Genomic DNA, 8,208 nt, shown 5'->3' on the forward strand with positions numbered 1-8,208 from the left:
AGCAGCAAGGGAGGCGGCTAGATGGCTGTTTGTAATACTTGAATTAATTAACATGACTGCCGATGCAAATTAGCTACATTTACAGTTTATTTAACACGCTGTCAGAACCACGTGCGGAGGAACCCCTTCTTCTTTGGTTAATGTAAACCCGCGGGGTGATTTTCCGCAATATATTTTCCTGCGGCAAAGCCTCATATGACATTGTCGTCACGGTTGTGTGGATTTCCGTTTACGCCTATCTTCTTCTTTTCTACGAAAAATTTCCGTTCGCTCGAGAACACTGTCGAAAATCTCGAGCAAACCGTTGCTTCGAACTTGACTCGGAAAAAGTGCGTGTATCTTAATTTCGTCGAGCCCTGTACGAAGTTCGTTGTTAATTGAACCAGTGAGATTTCCAAGGTGATCTATCCCCCCCCCCCCCGTGGCTGTGGAGTGCGATAAATTTGTTCGTTCGTTCGACAGGTGTCAGGTGGGGCGATAGGAAAGGTTGAAAATGCGCGCAGGGGTGGATATGTCAAACGCAGAGAGGATAGCTCGAAACTAATCAACAAACCGTTTTGTCCGTATACCCCTGTTTGTTGGGAGGTTGTTCCTTCTGTCCGAACAAATTGTTCGCATGTCAATGTTCAAACAACACGTGCGCAAACTTTTCCCACTGCATTTCAACGCCAATGCTCTGATACCGTGAATAAATCTGCTTCGATTTTGATGGAGAGAAACGAAAAATAAAAAAAAAAAACGAACAAAACGAGATGGAGTACATTTGTTTAATTAAAAGCGATGAAGAGATGATGATGCAGGAAGCCCAAAATCCGGTACATGAATTTTTGAAAAGGAAATGAGAACAAAATCAATAATCTTCCGTGAAATATTACGGGGGTTGTTCAATTATACGGTAGTTAAAATGTCGATGAAAATTTGCACCATCGTCGTATTGTTTGTTCGTTAAGTTTTTTTTTCCTATCGTCGTTTGTCGTACATGTGTATTCAACCAATTGGATTTGGCTCTTTTTTGTTTTTGTCTCCTTTTCGGCAAGGGATGGAGGAACACGGTACGATTTGCCGTATGGATGGGGGGGGTGGAAGCACAAATCTGTCACTGACAAAATTACTTTCGATTCGTTGAACAAATCGCACACCTGCAGCACGGAACCACCGCGACGAACGACGACGAATTGAGATTCAACCCCCCTACAGCCCCTTGAAATTGATTGACGAGTTTTGTATCAATAATTAAAACCAAAACAAAAAAAAAAAAAAAATTGAATCACGTTGAAAAGAAAACGAAAACGAGGTATGCGAATTGAAATGGAAATGTATGTGTGCAATTAAAACGTGAAAACAAAAGTGGATTATTCGGGTAAATCAAAATCACTCTGGAATGAAAATACGAACGGTAGCTCTGCGGACGAAATAATTCAAATTTCTTTCTATTTTTGTTTGTCTCGTTGATGAAACAAATCCAAAAGAAAAATACACGAAGTATTTTTGTAGGAGATTGGCCTAATTTGCAGAGAATTAGAGCACTGCAATGAAAAAAAAAAAACGGGGGAACGAAGTTGCGTAGGATTTTACGAAATAAACCGACCATACGATTATAAATTAGAGTCACTCGTGCCGTTATCGCGATTTTCCACGTGGCGGTATAATGAATTTTTATTTTCATTTGTCCGGTATTTCGTTGAATTTATTTCAACCCCATAATCCAGATTCGTATTGGAACTGCTTCGATATCTGCCGATGACGAGAAGAGAGACTCGTTCGTTTCTCGGAAATGAAATATTCTTGTTTGTCTTCGTACAAGACCGGAAACGCAAGACGGATACTTCGGAGACGCAACGTGTGCGGAAGAAAATGCGCTCGACGACTGACGACGAGTTAACTGAAAGACTTGACGAAATTGTTGGTACGATGAAATGAATCCAGTTGATCGTGAATGATTCGCAGAGATTTCGTGAGTTATGAATCGTGATTTTTGTACCTGCACGACCTTCGGAATGGAGCAAAAAAAAAGAAAACGGGGTATCCCGCGAAAATTAATTAACAATCACTGACAACTGCACACAAAGATGTAACTGCACGTATCGTCTTTGTATTATTAGTTATCGTAGACAGGGTGATATAATTATCGGTGAAATAATGGATGATGAAAGCCTCGATATTAATCTGGAGGAAATCGCGTCGATCGAGGGTCGAAGAATGAGTGATATTATAATATCGCCGATCGAGATTTGTCCTTTAAAGTTTTTTTCCCAATAACGAGGATCACCTCACGTGTTGAATCGGTAGACATCGCGGTTCGACGGTTGGTCGAAATGTGCGCGAATTTCGTGCTTTCGCGTTCCGGGACGGCGTCTGGCCCGGTGGAGCGCGCCCGGCGCACTGCTTTGCTTTTCCACATCGAAAACAACCCCTGGAGGGGAAGAAACGACGCCGGCAGCGACCCCGGCATCAGGGGCGTCGCGCGAACACGTATCGTCCGTATCTTTTATACATAGTTTTATACATACATGCATATATACACAATCTATACATGTACATGTATTATTTATTATACACCTATACGTACGTCTATACGTATACGTAAGGTCCGGGTGTTTGTGTATATCCTATATAATAATGTGTATATATGTGACGGTGGCGTCGCGACGCCGGCTTCTCGTCCGTATTGCGGGGAAAAAGAAGAAAAATAAATAAAGGAGAAGAGAAAACTTGAGGGTGGATATAAAATGAGGGGGTGAGATGTTATTTTCGGGAACAAAATTTCAGGAGATGAAACAGTCCACGAATTTATTTTTTACGGCCTTAGGGGGATTACCGAACGACCGATCCACCTGATAACAATAAGTGTTGCACAATGTAACCTCTAACTTCACCTTCTCCTGGATTATCCGCGCGTTAAACTCGAGTTTTTCGTTTTTTTCCAAAATGTACGTGCTGTATAAGGAATTGGAAAATTCGATCCTTGTATTAGCGTGCTTATTGATAGCAGAAACCGGGAACAACAGATGACTTTTTTGGGATGAAAAGAAAATTTGGCAAAATTACGGGCTGTATAATGTAGACAGTTTAAAAGAGTGAAAAAAGTTCTCGATAATTGTACCTGCGTAAGTGAAACGAAAGAAGGGTGAACCGACGATGTATAGAAATAAAAATGGTAATAATAAGCCCGAGAAGGAGCAAGAAGTAAAAGAAAAGTGAAACAAAAAAGAAAAACTTGACAGAATATAGAATTTGAATTTCAAGTAGTTTGGCGGAAAAATTTCTCACTCGTTCGTACAAATTTCTGTACGGCGCGTTTCGCGCGTGAATATGAAAATAAAGCTGAGAAAGTGTAAAAACTCGATTATATTCGCAAAAGTTCACATCACGCTCTGCTTAAATATTTTCCAATCAGGGTAGTAAGCGTGTGAACTTTGTTATAATTTTTTCAATCGCCTCGAAATAATAATTCAGTTATTCTCGGAATCGTTCAATCGCGAAAACCCTGAATAATATTCCAACACCCCAGAGAGTATAGGGTTAAAAAAAATGTTGACTTCGCGCGGATAAAGTTTCCGGAATTAAAAAGAACGAATCGAGTGAAAAAAGCGATGTGAACAAAAAAAAAAAGAGAATACTTATTTGATTAAGCTCCCAAAAAACTGCAAGAATTAATTCCAATTCTTTATCCCCTCGAAGAGAGGATTTGCGAAGCTTGCGAAAAATTATCCACGCCAAATAATCCGCGATAAACGTTATTTTTTTTTTTTCTACCTCAATCCACAATCCCGATTTTCATCCATGTACAGAACATAATCAATTATGTATACCGAATTTTTTTCCCGCCGTAGCACATAGAGATTCATTTGAACGGTCTAAAGCCACTTTTTTTTACATCTATACAAATAGAGGTGTCTGTACGAAAATGACGATTTATTCGTGCTTTCAGCTCGGCAAAACTCCCAAGTGATTTGTGATTTATGATTTGTGGCTGGTAGTTTTCGCTTCTGGTTTCCTACCGAATGCATTAGCAGCACAACAGTTACGTCCGACTCCGAACGGCATTCGCGCCGTTGCTACTAGCTGTTGCTACCGGGCGTTACGGTAGGAGACGCGAGAACAGAAAATTGTGATCCCCGAATTAAAATGAGGGAGAAAAGCGGGCGGATGGTCCGCGAACGCCACCCCTTGACGCCGCTAGCTAGTCACGGGCTACGTAAACAGACTGCGGAGGGGTCACACGCGATAAAACTTAACCCACCCTCCGCGCCTCACTTCACTTTACTCCCGCCACCCTCCTCTTATTTTCCCTCCAGCGGCACGTCCTCGCCCCAGTCTCCGAAAATAGAAAGAAAAACTTGAGGGATGAAGAACGGAATGAAAAAAAAAAAAAAAAAAAAAAAAAAAGGAGAAGAACTGTAAAAGTCTACGTTTTAAAATAGTTCGCAGGTAGACTCCAAATATTTTAGCTACGGTTACTTTTCAAGTTCCAAAACTTTCCGACAATCTGACAATCCATTGATCTTTCTTACGTGCAAAAAAAAAAAGAACCGACTTTCTATTTTCTATACGAGCAAACGTAGCAAAAGAAAATAGAAAAAAGAAATTACGATCCACCGAAGTATTTCGTCTCCCTTCACCCTTGCGTATGAGAACTTGGCCACCGTGGTTCGGATAACTTTGCTTGTTTATAAATCAGTCGTACGTCTATCTCCAGACACATCGTGCAATCCAAGTCTGCTACGACGGGTGGAGGTACGCAAGACACGCAGGTGGTGTATAATTAGCTGTACCAACATTGAATCTACCAGTTGGTCTTTGTGGCGAAGTTTTGAGCCAACGTGTTAATCGAGACGTCAACATCTGAACGTGCAATTAAAACGCCGCGGCGGATAGATGAAAATTTTAAAGATCAATTAAACAAATACCATTTAATCCGTATGGAAACGTGGAAAACGTCCGACGAGATCGGATCCGACGAAACGTAAAATAAAGTTATATCGATGCCGACCCGCTAATTACACGCCATTCAGAGTTTCCAACCGCTTCGTTTGACGAATACGGCGTTTCGAATAAATATCCTCGTCTTTCCGATCCCCGTCAAATTTCAGCAGATTCGGCAAAAGCTCTTTCCCACGTTACATCCGCGGATTCTTATGTCAGCAACACACACCGCGAACAAAACACTGACAATATGTAACCCGGTAGCTGGCGTTTGTAAAGATTTGCAGATTATCGCTAGTCTGCCGACTTGCTGACAATGAGATTCGATGTCGCGACACAGAGGTCCGAAACTGGGAACAGAATATGACGGTTTGGCGGTATACTTTTGAGAGCTTGCACGAGTGAAGTATATATGAGGATAGTACATATTATGGACATGGAAGTTATACTCGTGTGTGCATATATGTATAGATACATATGTAATACGTAAGATGTATTTATGTATATAGACAGACACAGAGATATGTACAGGTGTACCCGGGGGGTTGATGGCATGGATTTTCTGTTTTACTTTGTAACTCGCTAGGCGGAAAGTAATATCGCGGTAGCCTCGTACCGACTGAGTCAATATTGGCGTCGGCACGGCCCGTCGCACAACCTTTTGCGTATACCGTCCACAATTTTACCCGAAGGCACTCAACCCAACACGTACCCATTACCCGTTCCTTTTCCTTTCCTTTTCCGTTTCGTTCCGTTCCCATTCTGCTACTTCATATCCGCAATCTCAACTTCGGCGGAGAGCACCATCTGCAGAAATATACCGAAAAAAAAACAAAAAACGAGAAAAAAAAAAAAACAAACTTTTGACAAACTGTTACGGAACGGTGATGTGTCGAAACAAACGAATATAAATCTATACCGCGGAGAAGATTCGAAATTTTTATTCAAACCGATGCGACGACGTGAACGCTCGTTATTCGCCAGAAACCAGTTCCTCATTTGCTCATTTCTTTTGAAATCTATTTTTTTGCTTCTGTTTCAACGGGGATTCACGTGAAATGGGAATAGTAATGAAGAGATATTGGAGAAGGGGTTGTAAAGTTGGAACGGAGAACGGGGGATGCGGGATCGAAACGAGTATAACTACGTGGTAACCGGTTTCTCTTGGGTAACTCTTGATTGTATCGGAATTATATTTCGACGGGCATAAACCAACGAACCGATTAAACCTGGGGTGCCACTAATTGTTTCGCGATAGATATTGCACGTTATTCCTGTTAACCACCGGCCACTTTATTCGTCCAGCGAAACTAATTGCGGGCCCAGACGAATTTTCTAAGTACGATAACACGAAATATGTCGCGTCTGGATTGTAAATTTTTTTTTTTGTAATCGTAAAAATGAAATCGATTTGACGATAATTGAAGTGGAATCTGACGTAGTCGTATAATTATTAGGGTGGGTCAAAGAATGTTTTTTTTTTTTGTTTTCTTAGCATGGGGACAGAATTTGTACTTTATGAGAAAAGAGAATTTTTCAGATGTGGAAAAAATTTGTTACTTGATATTTTGAGGTAGCCCACTCGTTTTTTGAATGAATAATTAGTTAAGTGGGGTACTTCGAGCAAATGAAATTTTTCCACCTAATGATTACTCGATCAGTTGCATGAGTAGATGATTTTGGCTTTCAAATTTGGATTCCTGAGCTGATTATATGTGAGATTACTCTTGAAGAACCAAAAAAAAATTCGATTTTTAAGCAAAAAATAAATCTTTTTTTTAATTGGGTTTAATATGATTTTCTTACGTATTTTGACCTCAGGAATCCGAATCTGAAAGAAAAATTGATCCATCTCTAAAATTGTCCGAGTTATCGCCAATTTTCAGCTTTTTGGGGTCAAAAATGAAAAATTGATTTTTTAGTCTATCTTGATGTAATTTGAGCTCAGGAATCCGAATCAAGGGAAAAAATTGATCTATCTTCAAAAATGACCGAGTTATCCCCATTTTTTCGTATTTTTTACCATAAAAATGGAGATATCTCGAAGGGAAAAAATCGTAGCTCAATTTGGACAACGGATTCGTGTTCCTGAGGTCAAAATACATAAGAAAAGCGTCATACGATCAATTTTAAAAAATAAAAAATTTTCGTCAAAATTTGAAAAAATCGTAAGGGGTACCCCTTGGAAAAATCTCAAATTTTGGGTAAAAATTTTTATTTTTAAAAATTGATCGTATGACGCTTTTCTTATGTATTTTGACCCCAGGAACACGAATCCGTTGTTCAAATTGACCTACGATTTTTTCCCTCCGAGATATCCTCAGATTTGTACCAAAAAATGCCTAAAAATGGGGATAATCGGTCATTTTTGCAGATAGATCAATTTTTCTTTCAGATTCAAGTATTTTGTCGTCGTTGACGGCATCGCTGGCCCGTATATAGAAAACTTGAACATAGAATACAGATAGATAGTTTCCAGCGGTGGCCGTCGAGGTTCTTGGATCTTTGGTAAAGACTCAAACAATAGCTGGGTGGTTGGTTGGTCGTTGAATTATTCAGACGAAAGTAGGAGTAGTAGAACCTTCTCCAGCCGCCCCCTAGGTCTGGCATTGATTAAAAGGCGCTCTCTCTACTCCAGAACACGAGCACTCGACGGACAAGCGCGTGCTCTCCACCTTTCTATATACTATATCTAAAGGCTTTCCTCTTCACGTTTAGAGTATTACCTGAGATACCTTTAATTAACGAACAAGCGTTCTAGCTTTACCGACTCCAAACTTACCCTCCGAACCGCCTCGTACGTGTCGCCGTTGTATTTCCTGCCCTCGACAAATTCACCCAAGAATTTTCATCCTTTGTACGTTTTTCTCTTTCATTCGCACCGTTCGTTTTTTTCTAATACATACCTATGCTTCCGCGGAGCTTCTTCGCGATCTTCGCGCATGGAATCCCCTGAAATAACAATTGAATAATCTTACGAACGAAACTTGGACGAGGGTTTTGAAAACTTTTTCGTGGTCAGACAAGCTCGTAATCGAGCGACCTCTCCTCCCGGTCCTGTCCATATTTCGTTACTCCCGTTTCTATTTGCTGCAACTGCACCGCATGCATAGCGTGGATACCAAAGCGAAATGGTCGTACAAACGAGTTAACGACGCGCATCCAGTTTCCGTCGTAAAGGAAGAGGTAATTCGTAGACATTTAGAAAACGGTGGGTAGCTAACGTATATATATATGTATATAAATATATATATACCTATAAACGTATAAGGTACTACGTCT

The 8,208-nt window shown here is 40.4% G+C and overlaps 1 protein-coding gene across 1 annotated transcript in view; it reads right to left on the reverse strand.

Annotated features, from left to right (window-relative positions):
- LOC105692011 (disintegrin and metalloproteinase domain-containing protein 10-like) overlaps positions 1-2,371 on the reverse strand; it is a 123,614-nt gene extending 121,243 nt beyond the window's left edge. The window contains exon 1 of the mRNA XM_020855864.2: positions 1,982-2,371. The gene's annotated coding sequence lies outside the window, so the exon portion shown is untranslated. The remainder of the gene's footprint in view (positions 1-1,981) is intronic.
- Positions 2,372-8,208: the final 5,837 nt, after the last annotated feature.

Source organism: Athalia rosae, chromosome 1 (assembly GCF_917208135.1).
Source record: "Athalia rosae chromosome 1, iyAthRosa1.1, whole genome shotgun sequence".
Taxonomy (NCBI): domain Eukaryota; kingdom Metazoa; phylum Arthropoda; class Insecta; order Hymenoptera; family Athaliidae; genus Athalia; species Athalia rosae.